At 37.2% G+C, this 15,703-nt stretch overlaps 1 protein-coding gene across 1 annotated transcript in view; it reads left to right on the top strand.

Moving 5' to 3' along the window:
* The first annotated feature begins 4,425 nt into the window (after positions 1–4,425).
* Positions 4,426–15,703, top strand: part of pals1a (protein associated with LIN7 1, MAGUK family member a) — a 51,199-nt gene continuing 39,921 nt past the window's right edge. Inside the window, exon 1 of the mRNA XM_041812259.1 lies at positions 4,426–4,594. The gene's annotated coding sequence lies outside the window, so the exon portion shown is untranslated. The remainder of the gene's footprint in view (positions 4,595–15,703) is intronic.

The raw sequence follows: 15,703 nt of genomic DNA, 5'->3' as shown, positions 1-15,703 counted from the left end.
AGTCTGCAAAAAGCCTATTGCTTAGAAGAAATTCATACAAGATGAGGCTGTTTGTCTTGACTGCAGATGAGAACCTGATCAAATTAAACATTTTTCTGGGACTGAGCAATAAGGAAATACTTGTAGCCAAGAATCATCACATTATTATTAGCCTCCGGGATTCACAGAGACATCGTTGTGAAGTGGGGCTATCCAGAAATAAACGACTGATAGCATCAGGGAGACGACCCAACCAGTTCTCTGAGTTTCGTTTATCATAAATTTATGACTTTATTTCATAAAAGTAAGACTTAAAAACAAGAAACTTTTAAGTTTTAAAGATAAAGTTCAACTTTAACATCAAAATTTGAGAATTAACTGTTAAACTCAGATGTTTACTTTTTTTTTTCTTGCAGTATAACCACTTTCAAACTTACAAATTTTTAAGTGTTTCTTCTCCTTAAATTTGCAAATTTAAAAGTAAAGAAATAGATTAGTTTTTGCCTGGTAAATTGACAACATTTTTTAACTTTAAGATTTAGAGGGGTTTTTTCCTCATAAATTGAAAACTTTTAAACTTGAAAATCTGAGTTTTTTCCCCTGTTATTTAGCAATGTTTAAACTAAAAAATGTGTTTGGTTTTAGATTAGTTTAAGGTCTATTAAACTCCAAAGGTTTGAGTTTTTGTCTCCTACAAAGATGGATTTTTTTCCCCCCATTTTCACAGTGGCCGTGTTAGGCCTTTGTACAATATACAAGGTTATTACAATAGATATTATTTGGGAAACACAATGAATGCAAATAGATAGAATCCCTTGGTTTGTGTCATTTGATGGGATTTGTTGTTAAAAAGAAAATCACTGAATATTATCAGCCTTATACTTTTATTAGCCAAAGATTAAAGACTCTCCAAGATGGCCAATCCCATGTTTTTTTTAAATATATATATTTTTTTCAAATCATGAATGAACGAGCTGTGAAAAATCTTCCAACTCAACATCACTTGAAGGCAGGGTGTTGTGTTCAGGTGCTCGTAAACTACACAACTGGTGTGTTCCTACCAAGACGGTGTAAAGGTGCTTGTTAAAAAAAAATCTAAATCATTTGACTGCTTCTCTCTCAATGTGCTGTTTGTAGTCAGAGCTACACTGAGAAATGTAGACACCTTAGGCTGAGTTTACTGTTAGCATTAACAAGCTTATAGGCTGATTAGTTTCCTGCTGATTAAACACCAAAATTAAATTGTTTACCGATTAACAAGGACCATTTAATGCATCAAATGCAACCTGTGATTACCAAGCATTCACCAATGCACCACACCTTAACTCCTCATGCTCCTCTGATTCTTCCTGTCAGTACGATCAGTGCCAACAAACCCCAAAAGTCTAATGCTGCATTCAGGTCAAATTAGAAAATCCAGTTCCTTTTTGAAGTTATTGTTATGTAAAGACGCCAAGTTGACATAATAGTTTTTTCATAGCTGTAGACTGCTCCTGATCATCCTCGATTACCCTCAGAGTTGACTTCTTGTGTCTCCTACCTTTTCTTTGTGATTTGAATGCAGCACTAGTCAGAACTTCTGAGCTTTGACCCCTCTCCTAATGGCTGATACAGTCTTCCTCCACACCTTCCCTCACCTCTCTCCCCCCCACTTACCCCCCCCCCCCCCCCCCTTCTCCTCTATTGCATGCCCATAAAAGGGGGCGTGTCATTCTCTTTGGGCAGGTTTCACTTCCAGGCATTAGACCAGAGGTGCAGCACCTGGGCTTAATGAGACACTTATAAACAGACGTTTAAACGATTATCTTTGTGAAGCGAGAGCGTTGAGAGTCCAGTTGTTCAAAAGTAATCCATCAGGATCAGAACTAACAGACTGGATAACAAAGAATTATTGTGTTTAGCTAAATTCATGTAATCCAATTTAAAAAACTGTGTAACAATCTCCAGTTTTTCTTGTTTAATACTCTGAGTAAGGTTGGGATTACAGTGATTATCATTTTTCCAGCAGAGAACCGGATTCAACAACATTGTTTAAATAAATTCTACAATATCAACGTTGTAAATTTATAATAACACAGTTTATATATGTATTTTGGAAGTAGGTTGTATGAGTTACTTGTAAATCGTAAGTTTGTAAGCTACAGGAGATACTGGTCAATGTGGTGCCTGTAAGGAGGGACCAGCCAGCACCAAATTTAGGTTATTCAGTTAAGCGCACAGGGTGGTTAGTATCACATAATTGGCCTAATTTTAAGAAAATCAAGCCTTAAAACATGATATATGGGTAAATGTGTGCAGTATGGAGTAAATTCTCAGCACTATACTGTGGCCATACTCAAGTACCTCATACAACCCCACTTTAATAATGCTGAACTACTCCTCTACACCACTGCCAGTGTGGATTTGGTAGTCTGTGTTGGGATTGGCTGATGCCATCCAGTTTCCCCTTGAAAAAAAAGAACAAGTGGATCATCTATCTAGATCATTTTTATCTTGATAAACTTTAAAGCTCTGGCTTTATGTACCAAAACAGTCTTCTTATTTATTCCACTGGCTCAGAGGTTTGAAACTTCCCAGTTACCTCAGATGCACCATAAATCAATCTGTCAGTGACTTGTGCTGCGTTCAAGTCACGTAGGAGAAATGGAAAGTTTTGTAGAAGATTAAACACCGAAGACCAATTTGTATTGAAAAATACCTTTACTTTGTTTTTGAAGCTCCTGTGTTCATTATATGACATGAACACAGCATCGGAACACGTCCTGGCACCTGCCCAAGGAGAACCAATCAAACCCAGATCGATCCATTTGAGTAAGAAGAAGCAGGTTGTTGTTAAACTGCCTTTGTACTGAGTGATTCGTAACACTGGACTGAACTCAGTGTCACACTGCACACACTATAAACTATGACCAGCACTTGTAATGAAGCAATGACACAGCATTCTACTACTACTGTATAAATATAATGAAGAGGATGTTTTTTTCTGTAATGATATTATTGAAACTGAAGATGAATTAATAAAAATAATCCTGATTATTCTGTACCTGCTGTTTGCGCATGTCATTTTAGTAGTATCAAAGCTCTGATAGCATGTGTAACAACACCAATTAAAGTATTTCAGAATCATTTAATTCCTATGAAAAATTCAAGGTAAGTAGGCACAACTTTCTTTAGTTTAAAATGCCTAAAAACTCACCGTATAAAAGTGATTGGGAAATAACTGGAGGGTAAGCTTTGCCTTTAATTTGGAACTGATGAGACTCAACTGAATCTATTTCCCAATCTACATATGTGTTAGGACAGTGGTAGCTCAGAGGCCACAATATGAAACATGAAGAAAACATGATCCAATACATGCCACATACATAATAAAGTAATAAACAAAATATTTCTATCATCTTTGATTACTAAAAGATTTCATGTTCTTTGCAATAAAATTTGAAATATATTTTGCTTTAATTTTGGTCTTTATATTGTGTTCTGGGTTCTTTTCTGACCTCCTGGATGAGTTGTTAAAGCTCTCTTTAAATCATGTTGGTAGGCTGGCCACTCCTGGAAAGGTTCACCACTGTTCCAAGTTTTCCCCATTGGTGGATAATGGCTCTTGCTGTGGTTCACTGGAGTCCCAAAGCTTTATAAATGGCTTTGTAAGATTCAACTGTTGTTGAATTTCTTCAGAGGGCGGCATAATGTGTTGCTTTCTTTTAGCCTACTTCACTTTTTCAGTCAGGCTTATTGAAGTTAATTTTTGATTCAGCAGGTCTGGCAGTAATTGGGCTTGGGTGTGGCTAGTGAAATTAAGTCAGCTTTCCAAAAAGTGTTGTTAATCACAGTTAATTCATAATTTGGGGAGGGACTTGTTCCCAGATGGCCAGGTGGCTTTTCCCCCCTAAACAGATAAAATCAACATTTAAAACCTTAATTTGCATTTACTTTGGTTATCTTTGTCTAAAAGCTCTGTTTGGTAATTTGAATGGCACATCAGAGAAGATTGTTGTTTAAAATTTGCCATAAAATGAAAAAGATTTCATACAAAATCTCCATTCCCCATTTTACCTGGACATTGTGTTTTAGCTCCAAAGTGAGCATCCTAATACCCTAGCACTGAAAATTTAAATATCTTATTTCCCCCCTAATTTTTTAACATGTTACTTAACAAGAAGCCTGTGTACATTTAATTACATATCCTTAAATCTTTTGTACGACATCAAGTAGACCACAGGACCCTTTTACCTAAATTTACCATGTATTAACAGATTTTTCAATCATTACTCAATCATAAAGTGTAGCGTTCGCTGACCACATTCCATAGACGTAGCAGCAATTCTGATTGGTTCGAGCGAGATTCCTGTCATCGCCTCAACCAATCAGCTTCTTTGTTTCATCCAGCCGTTGGCATGTTGTCCCCGCCCCCTGTGTGGGGCTGAGATGACAGTCTGAGAGGAGGAGAGGGAACTCTGCCCTGCTGCGACGAGCAACAAGTCTGTCTGAGTCAAACTGTGAATTAGGATAGTACTAAACGAACGAGTATTGTTTCACTTTAAAGAAACACCTCAGGACGAGTTCCCGGTTGGATTTATCAGCCGAGGGGGTACGGGAACGCCTCAGAATCGGAGTGAGTACTTCACTGTTTCGGTCTGAAGCGGCTTTGTTATCAACAGGTGCCGCAGGAAGGAGCAGACTAGCTAGTTAGCTGCTAAAATTCGCCTGATAACGCTGGGTAATTGACCAATAGTTGTTAAATAAAATACTTTTGGTTTTAGTGTGGGTTTAGTTCGAAGGTTGAAGCCAGCTTCATTAACTCTTATTGTACTGAAAGCCAAGCTAATTAGAGCCTAGCTACTCAAGGGGTACTTTGATAGTATAGCGGGCTAACCAAAACAGCTAATGCTACTCACTTTGCGCTAGCTGTCACTCCACGCTGTCAAAAGAAAGAAATAAACCCATCCATGTCTTTATAAACCCACATGCTAGTGTTATATATGGTATTTGACAGTCACAACAGAGTCGTGTGTTTAGTTTTGATGAATCAGCTTTTCATTACTTGGCAGTTTCATCTTGTAGTATTGGGTTACTCAGTAGTGAGACCATTTCATTAATATTGGTCTTTGCTCTGTATAATGACTGATAAATCAAAATTGCTAATTCATTGCTGACAAGTAAAGAGGTTGTACTGACCAAGGTGAAAATATAAAGTTGTTTTGTTGTTTTTAGAAGTAACCTTAGACTGTCTATGAACTTATATCCGGATATTCTGATCAATTAAAAACGCAGTTGGAAGGATTTTGGACCCTCATACTGAATGAATTCTAACAGGCTGATTATTTAAAGTGCTGCAAAAGAACAAAACATTTACCAGCTGTGTTTTTACAGTTTAGTAGCCTTTCATGCTACCACTACTAGAGAATGGTATGTCTGTTTTCTGCTGTGTAAACGTAAGATAACCATGCAACTGGGTGTAGTTTCAATGTCAAGAGTGTGACTTATCACTGTTTTCTATGCTCGTATTATCTGAAGATATTATTAACTTTTAACGTGAATAAATTTGAATCAGTAGCTGTTAATGTTTACCAGCAATATGCCACAGTATCACACTACTCAGTTCTTCAGGAAGGACACACCCTCTTTGTATTTTAAGTGTTAAACCAGTTTCATATCATCCTGCGAAATGACACTTTGAAACTTTTCTTGTGTTAAAACAACAGTCTGTGTAGGAGAGGTATACATCCATTAAAGGTTGCAGGAAAAATCTAACATTACTTGTTTTTTTTTTGTTTGTTGTTTGTTTGTTTGTTGTTGTTGTCAGAAGCACAATATTTAATTTTAGCTGATATCCTGATATTACCAAAATCATTTAGCTGATACAAATATGTACACCATTTTTTAAAATTGTAAAAATTATATCTTTCCCATAATAGAAGTGACCTGTTATTGAAGTTGATTCTCCTGATTAAACTAGGGATGCACGATATTATTGGTTTGGTATCGTATCGGCAGATATTAGCTAAAAAACGGCAGATATCTAAATTTCTGTCGATATTTAGCACGTGTATTTCAGGGTACATTGACTGTAAACTTTGTCTATGTGGAGATTTAGGCTGAACCAACAGATCTATGTCCGTTGAGGTCTTTTTCTTTATTTAATCCTCATTCTTTAAGCTTTGAAGTGTTTTTCAACGACTGAAGTTTGTTCCCTTGGCTGTCCTCAAACCTTAAAGCAGTGGTTCTCAACTGGTGGGTCTGGACCCAAAAGTGGATCATGGGGCTATTTTCAGTGGGTCATGAACTGGTTTCAGGAAAAAAAAGGTAAAGTATCTCTGATACTGAAGCCCTATATACTTTTTTTGCAGGAAAAATGGTAAATTCTAATGTTTTCCTGATATCTTCACTTATTTCTGTTATCTTGGATGAAAATATTTTCAGGAAAGTTAGTTTTCATATGATAATTTGTAAATGTCTTGTCACCTTTAAAAAAAACCAACCAAAATGGGTTATAATGTTGAAATGAATTGTTTGCATGCAAGTCCTCCTAAAGTGTTAGCCAGTCTCTTTGTTAAGCCTTTTGTTGTGTTCCTTCCAAGGTCCAAATTTCAGCATTTTTTGTTGAATTCATTAAATAAAAATTAGAAATTTGGGTCTCTACTTCACATTACAGTCAGTGGTGGGTCCTCTGGCTTGACCAGTTGAGAATCATTGCCTTAAAGTGTGTCCAAAAGGACAGAAATGTCTTGTCTAAAAAGCATTTTTAAATATCAGTAATGATATCGGTATTGGCTAAAATGAATCTGTAAATATCAGATATCGGCAAAAATCCAATATTGTGCATCCCTAAATTAAACAGCAAGTTTGCATGGTGGTTCCCTGAGACAACAATTCTAGTGCTTGAAATAACACAATAAGAGCACATTCTTCTCAAGTGCAAATAATAGGGATGCACGATATTGGATTTTTGCTGATATCCACAAAATAATTTTGGCTACCAGTATTGATACTGACACTGAAATGTAGTTCTGACCTAAAACTTCAGTCCTAGAGCACATAATTCAAAGTTTAAGAATGAACAAATTAGGGCAGGGCAATAAATCAAAAATTTGATTAAATCGCAATATGGCCTGCTGCAATTTTCAAATCACAGAAGTTGCAATATTTCTTTAACCTGGAATCTATGTCAAAATAACAGTTTAAAACTTTTTTCTTGCAGCAGAGATGTTATGTATTACATAATTATGCAATCATTCAAGAGCCTCTTCCTAGAATAGTCTAAAAATAATCCTACTTTCTTCATTTTTATAATTTTGTCTTATTAAATATGAGAATGACAATACAACAATTCATCTCCAGTTTACAATACAAGTCAAAATCATTACAATGATGTATTTTTTCAAAATTGTTGAGGCCTTATTTAGTCTAATATTAGGTTCATTGTGATATAGAACGAGTTATTGCTTGTTTGTTAGAAAATACATAAGATGAGGAACTTAAGGAATAATCGCATTTCAAATTGCAATTGCAATACTGGGTAGAAAAATTGCAATAAGATTTTTTCCCAAATTGTTCAGCTTTAGAACAAATTAACAAATGTCAGTCCTTAAAATACACTTTAAACTTTAAGGAAGCTGTAGTAGAGACCTAAATCCAGACCTTAGAGCACACTTAAAGGAATGAGGATGAAAAAACACTTCAGCAGAGGTAGGTCAATTGATTCTGTTTAAGCCTGTAAAAACATGTATATTAGGGCTGGGAGAAAAAATCGATACAGCATAGTATCGCGATATTGTGTCTGGTGATATATATCGTATCGTCTCTTGAACCAAGTATCTATTTTTTTTTTCAAATTAATTGCTAATATGAACTGAAGTTTATGGTAATAGAAAAATAAAATCAATTGTTTGGACGATTGTTTGTTGCCATATCGGTAGAGGTGACGGTCATAGAGCAGGATTAAAGTTAGTACAAAAAAACATGGCAGAACCAGGGGAAGGACATTAGGAATGCAAGCAGGTCACGAATGAGATGGACATGACACATGAGATTTGCCAGAAATGCTACTGGAAATAAAATACTGCAGAAATACGACAAACATGAGAACAAGACTAATGCTTAATAAGCTAAACAGTTGAAAAAAGCTTATAGATCGCAATATATGGTATTGCAATACTCACTGTATAGCAAAATGTTTAAAATCGCAATAATATCGAATTGTGACCCAAGTATCATGATAATATATTATGATGCCACTGGTGATTCCCACCCCTAGTATATATGCTGACCTGCAGATATCCACAGCTGATATTTCAGCTGTAAACATACTAATGTACAAATACGGAGAGTTTAATTTTTAGTTAATTTCTGTTGATACTGATAATGCTGATAAAGTTGTGCAGCCCTAGTTTTTTTTGTTTTTTTGTTTTTTTGTTTTTTTGCAAATCAGAGCAGAGGCAATAGTTTGCCTGCAGGTTTTTATAACAAAAAACAATATTTAACCCAATATTAGATGTTGAGCGTCTCTATTTTTGTTGCCTAGTTATCCAATGACCATTGATATTGTTTGAAATTTCACTAGTGTAATATCAAAGTTAAAAATTCTGGGATCATTACAGTCTTTTTATTCCTAGATGTGTAGAACAAAGTTGAATTTTCTGAATTTCTCAAATTTCTGGTCATGTCTTACAAAACACAGACATTAAGCCAAGGATGTCCTAATAATTATCACATGGCTGACATATTAAGTTACTTTTGCATGTCAGGAATAACGATGAGAAATTTAAATTTTTTTACCTGCTTTGGACCCTTAAGATTTTATCTCATAGATTTTTGTGTGTGCTACCCTTCATGCGTTTTCCTGTAAGTAACTGAGTGTTTAAGGCCTTTGCTTTGTTTATAAGATACTGGCTTGTCATGGGAATATAAATTTGGCAGATATATTTTAATAAGCACAGCAGCTTAACATTGTTGCAGTTGATCTAAATTTGTTGGGCATTTAAAATGAATTCCAGATAGTGTGTGTGTACAGTACAGACACAGATGGAGAAAACGAAAGACTGACTGAATGATCCAACTCATGCTCTTGAAAGACACCAACACTGAAGTCATCTAATGTCAGTGACTGATTGTTGTATCTTTGCAATGTCATGCTGTGTGCCTGCAGCATGAAGATAACACTTTAGCACCTTTGATGTGTGGTGTCTTTTTGGCAAGCTTGCATTCTCGTCCCCTTAAACAAACACGGTTGGAGTTCCCTTGGGCAAAAAACTAAGAGGAATTTCTCAAAAGAATCTTTGGCATCTCATTGTTGCTGACTGACAGTCCTGGCCTGTTTGATGAAGGCAAAGGGAAATGGAGAAGAGAAGCTATCACATGTCATAATGCTGTGGTCAGCGGAGCTATTACCTGCAGATGGGATGGAAATATAAATAGAAGAGTCTTCATAAGAGGGTTTATGATACCTTTTTTCCATTAAAAAAGTGATTTCAAAACTAGAATAAGTAATAGCTGAGACGGATCACCTGTTTTAATGTGATTTAACAAGGAAAAGCAGTATTTGTCATGCAAGGAGTAACTTCTGGTTTTGAAAAATGACTCAGAGAAGTCAAAAAAGACTACAGTGCCCTGATTTTCCTCTCGAGGCTGCCTCCAAAACCTGAAGAATTCCCTTTAGTCCCAGGAAGAAATAAGCATGAATACTGGTGGTTTTAGTGTCATTACCAGGGCTGTGTTATTAATCTTAATTTCATCATCACCTCTTTATAAGCATTCCCAATAAAGACATCACAAAAGGGCTGCCTGTCTGATTTTGGTATAGGCATTATGAACATTTCCAATACACCAGCAGTGTTTATCAGCCTTATGTACAGATAAGTGTATGGAGTTTTGGGCAGAATCAACTTACCTGCAACAGCTGAAGTATTTTTCTTTATTTATCTTAATTTCTCAAACTTTAAAGTGACTTGAAAGGATTGAAGTTTGTTTCATTGTTCATCCTAAACTTTAAATTGTGTGTTCTAAGGACTGAGGTTAAAGGTCTGAATTATATTTATGTCAGTATTGATATTGGTATCGGCTAGGAATGGGCAGTAACACTGTATACTGTGTACACGTGCACATTCATACAAAACATTTAAAGGCAAACTGTTAAACATGCACCACTGGCTGTACTGTGATGCACAACAACATGAGTTTAAAAGCTGGCCGCAGCTGGGGGTACTAACTAATGGCAAGCTTCATCAGTATTAGACAGAATAAGCTAGTTATATCTGCTCACATTGCAAATTTGATACCCATTTCTTAATGGGTATCACTCATTTTGACTAAAACAAAACATACATAAAACACAGAAAGGAGGATTCTTGTATACCATTTTTAAAAAATTGACACTTAAATTGTTGCATAATGTGAATAATCACTGCTATTTTGACACATTTCAACTTAAAGAAATATTGCAACTTCTATGATTTGTAAATTGCAGCAGGCCATATTGCGATTTAATCTAATTTGTGATTAATTGACCAGCCCTACCGTTAAGTAACTTTCCAAGCTAGTATCTGCTGACACCTTTATCAGTATTGTGTGTCCCTAGTGCATCCTTAGTGTCTTGATGAGCTTGTCTCATCCGTGAAATAAAGATCATCATACATCTACGATACGTTTTCTGACTGTAACCTGAGTGAAAGTTGAGTCCCTGTGAGCCAGAGTAACATAACGTAGCTGCAAGCACAGGGGTGGATTCAGACCTTTTACTGGGGTACCCAAACTTAAGCAAGGGTTGCACCAAGCTTCTGTGTGCACACAAATGGTCTTCATGTATTTATCCTTACTGTTCCCTCTAACAGTATCTACTTTTAAAATAAAAACCCTTGGGGCATCAAGGGTTAGCTGAATGTTGGCTTCATTCAGCTCACTGCCAGCAAAGGCTTGTCAATACTGGGACTAAGACTTGTGCATCAGAATGAAATAGTTTCAGACAATCAGTCGCAATACCCAGCCCTAGTCATACAGAGTACTGCACCTCTGTTTCTCTTCCTTTAAAATTACAGCACCAGTTATGGGGTACAGATGGTGAAGTGGTTGGGTTGTGCCCCTGGTGGAAACTGACTTTTCAAGTTAGCAGCGCTGGTTTGAACCCAACCTATGGCCTCTTTCCCAAGTCTCTCCTCCTGATTTCCTATGCTATCCACTGTCTTATCTTCTTCAAATAAAGCCAAAAGCCTCCCAAAAATAAATCTTTAAAGCACTTGCTGTTATAGTTACTAAGGGAGACTGAGTTAAGTATGAATGCCGTGTGGATAGCGACTCATCTGTTGTTTTGCGATGTTAAGTGATATCAGATGCTGGTGAGCTGTGACAGCACAAGCTGTCTGACAAATCAAGATTCAGAGTTATGTTTGCATGATGTCAGCATGACTTTGAAGACTTGTAGTCTTCTGGAAAGTATTTAAGGTCTGCAGGTGTGAGAGATTAAATGCTGTAGCTGATGCAGGGGTTTGGTTTTGCACCAAGCCAAATGAATCTGAATGTCTGTACTGTACATCGACTAGCAGAACTCTGAGTCAGGTGCAGCCATGTGGTTTATAGTATAAGACAGTGTGTAAATAGCCCAGTACTCTCACACTAAACTGACCTTTAGATTGGCTCTGCTGCCAGGTAAGAGGTCGCATCGCTATGGTGACGGGGTCACAGCTGACTTTTAAGAACACATACTGTGCTAGTGAGGCAGAGAGGTGAGGACGGGCAGATCGGGCGACCGGCCAGAAAAATACAGAAGTCCTCTGTTCTCAGGAATGCTCTCTCTCTCTCTCTCTCCCTCTCTCTCTCTCTCTCTCTCTCTCTCCCTGATAGAGACTCAAAGCTGGACTGTTGACAATCATTTTGTGCCACCAAATTAGGATCAGACTAATACCAAGGCTAAAATTATCGCCTGGTGGTGATTGTAATCCACCACAGGTAAAATTCAGGTTTACTCCTGACTGTGCCACATCAGTGAGCTTAAATCTAGTGTTTTCTGTTTGACTGATGGCCTGAAACCACTCAGAAAATGCTCAGTGAAACTGCTTCAGCCTACAGAAACAATGGGCATGAGGTCACGTCTTCTTGAGCAGCTATTGTTAAAGCTTACCCATATGTATGAGGCTGTTTCACCTTAAAAACAGATGCGTGATCTTAGATGGGTGTTATTTTAAACAGACTGAGCATACATACCTTGATGTCTCTGAGGGGTGTGGTACACAGATGATAATTCTATTGATATTTCCTTTTATTATAACACCATGACTTCAGAGCTGATAACGGTCCCATTGAATGTCATAGTTTTTGTACACTGTGGAAACTTTGTCGGAATCTATGAATTCAATTCATCTTTTGAAACATTGAGTAGAAGACCAGCTTATGTCTGTATTTCTCCCTTCCTCTCTCCTTCATTTTGGCTCTTTAACTCTGTGTCTGGTACAGGGTAGTACAGCCCTTTTTAAGTGTGTGTGCCCATGTGTGTATTTCAGTGTGTTCTGTTTAAGTCGAGATAAGAGGCGGCTCTGCTTCTGCTCTGTGACATTCAAAACATACACTCACCGCTTGAATTTTGCTGTCACAAAATTCTGGTTTGTTTAAAGGACTGCAAAAACACTACACATTCTTTTCAGTTACAACATTTTACTAAATCACTTAGTAAAATGACTTAACCACTTGACAGCAGGAGAAAATGAAACTATTAATTAATCGTTGCTACCGCCGAACTTTGCCAAGAAATAGAATTATGTAAAGCACCTGCTGTTGAGGATGGATATATTAGGTTGTTTTTCTTGCCCAAAGGAAGTTTGAGCTTTCATTGTTACACAACATGATGAAACAAATTCCACACTAAGATAATCCTGTACAGTAAACATTCACACTTCATGCACACTTCATTCCTGATTTACGTCATGTTTCGCTTCTCACAGCTGACAACTGCAGGAGGAAATGGAAATAATGGGCTATCAAGACAGCAATCACCACACCCCTGTTAAACCTTTATCTACCTTCATAAGAACTTTATTTAAACAAAATTTGGATGTGAATCTGCTTCAGTCTGTGTTTTTACCTGTTTATATCACTGCATTTGATTTTAAATGGAGGGGACTTCTGGGAGTAATCAGTGTCATATCCTTAACTGCTGAACATTATGGAAAGACAGAAAATGTCATATTTTCCTCAATTTATACTGCATTTTTTGTTTTAAAAATTGTAATCAAATCAAGTAAATACAAACTTGTTGCTTGTTTTTATGTTACTTAAATGTTATCAACCGTATCCAATGACCTTCAACAATTATGTTTACATGATCAGCCCTCTGAGTGTAATCAGATCAAATTAAACAAAAGTGTGCTGTGTTGTGACTCCTTTGACTCTCCCACACTGCGGCGTACATATACAGCTGTAATGTAAACAATCAGCTGCAGACTTGAAGACTAAACATTAAGGGTGTTATCGGTTCGGTACGTACCTCAGTTTTTTGAAAACTGAAAACATTTGGTTTTGACATCAAAAGATCAATATGAGAGAAGAGATCAACATTTCAGCTTTTATTTCCAGGTGTTAACATCTGGATGGGATAAACAACTTAGGAGATATCTTTATTTGTAACAGTGAGCAAAAGTATTGGAACAGACAGACTTAAATTAGATTAAAGTGAATAAGACTTAATATTTAGTTGCAAATCCTTTTCTTGCAGTAACTGCATCAAGTCTGTGATTCACTGACATCACCAAACTTTAGCATTCTTCTTTTATGACGCTTTTCCAGGCTTTCACAGCAGCCTCTTTCAGTTGTTGTTTGTTTTTGGGGGATACTCCTATCAGTCTCCTCTTTAGCAGATAAAATGCTCTATAGGGTTTAGGTCTTGAGATTGACTCGGCCAGTCTAAAACCTCCAGCCTCTTGCCCCTGATGAACCCCTTTGTACTTTTGGCGGTGTGTTTTTGGGCATTATATTTCTGCATGATGAAGGATCTACCAATCAGTTTGGTTGCACCTTTGTTTAAATTGGCAGATAAAATGTTTATGTAGACTTCTAAGTTCATTTCTGCTTCCATCATGTGTTCCATCATCAATGAAGATTAATGAGCCGTCCCAGAAGAAGCCATGCAAGCCCAAGCCATGACATTACCTCCACTGTGTTTCACAGATGAGCTTGTTCCTTTCTTTCTCCAAATGTTAGTCTTCCCACCACTTTAGTAAAGGTTCATCATTGTCTCATCAGTCCATAAAACTTTGTCCCAGAAAGTTTGAGGCTTGTCTCTGTACATTTTTGGCAAATTCCAGCCTGACCTTCCTGTTATTCTTGCTAATGAGTGGTTAGCATCTTCTGGTGTGTCCTCTGTACTTTTGTTCATGTAGTCTTCTGTGAACAGTAGATGGTGATACCTTCACTCGTGCCCTCTGGAGGTTGTTGCTGATGTCACTAACAGTTGTTTTAGGGTCTTTCTCTACAGCTCTCACAATGTTTCTGTTGTCAACTGATGCTGTTTTTCTGGGTCTCTCCACTCACATCTATTACCAAGTACACTAGTGGTTTCTTTCTTCCTCAGGTCTTTCCTAATGGTTGTTCTGGCTATGGCCATATGTTTCTGCAGTGGCACTAATTGATTTTACACCTTCTCTCAGCTTCACAATCACTCTTTTTTACCCATAGACAGCGCTCTGGTTTTCATGTTGGTTCCACCTCTAACTATAAATACAGTCTGCAAAGGCAAAACCCAAATCTGAAACTGAGTGTAGGCGTTCAGCACTATTTATTGTGTGAATAATCAGTGTAATAGGACACACCTGGGCAACAAAACACACATCTCAGCCACACGTACCAATATTTTTGCTCACATGAAAAATGGGTGGGTTCAAACAAATAGTGATGTCTTCAAAGTGGTGTGTCAGATCCAGATGCAAACAACTGGAAATGAAGGCTGAAATGTTGATTTCTTGTGTCATATTCATATTTTGATGTCCAACCAAAATGTTTTCAGTCTACAGCAAAAATAAAGTAATTGGGCCCACTGTTCTGATACATTTGGAGGGAAATGTAGATGATAGCCAACAGGCTGGAGATTGCTCTGTTTATTAAGTTTACACCAGGATTCTGCTCCTTTTTTAATTGATGATAACATACAACCAAGTCCTAGTCAAAGTCCAGTTGTACTGTAATTTACTGCCAAATTTAGCCCCAAACTTTAATTTTGTCATCAGTTTTCCAAAACTATCATATCACCGTAAACCAAATATGAAACAGAAATTTGCATTTGGAGGTTGAAGTTATTTATGCAGAAAATTAATGTAAAAGAAACAGAAAAACTAACCAGGAGGTAAACACACTCAGATGAACAGCTCTTTGATTTTGGAGGAGTAAAGCTGCATCACTGCAGATTTTTCCCTTCATTCAAAGAGCTTTTTGTTTCCATAGCTTTTCCTGGAACTGTTGCCTCAACAAGACACACATGAGTTCTCACACATTGATACATGCACAGCGGGGGGTAAGCTTTAGCAGCAGATGGTGTTTAAGTGTGTGTGTGAGGGGGAGTTTGGGTCATAGCTTATCATCTGTGTGTGTTTCTTCTTCAGATAAAATCTTATTTAGCCAAGTACCTGGTCTAAAGGATCCAGTTGGAAACAGCTGCAGACAGAAAACAGGCTTTTCCAGCCAAACAGGGTGCGAAAAAACAAATCAGCATTTTCCCCACAACCACTGATCTGATAGCTCTCAGTCG

This window comes from Cheilinus undulatus, linkage group 18, assembly GCF_018320785.1.
Source record: "Cheilinus undulatus linkage group 18, ASM1832078v1, whole genome shotgun sequence".
Lineage (NCBI taxonomy): Eukaryota > Metazoa > Chordata > Actinopteri > Labriformes > Labridae > Cheilinus > Cheilinus undulatus.
Note: the sequence above shows the minus strand (reverse complement) of the source record. Positions and strands in the feature narration are given on the sequence as shown.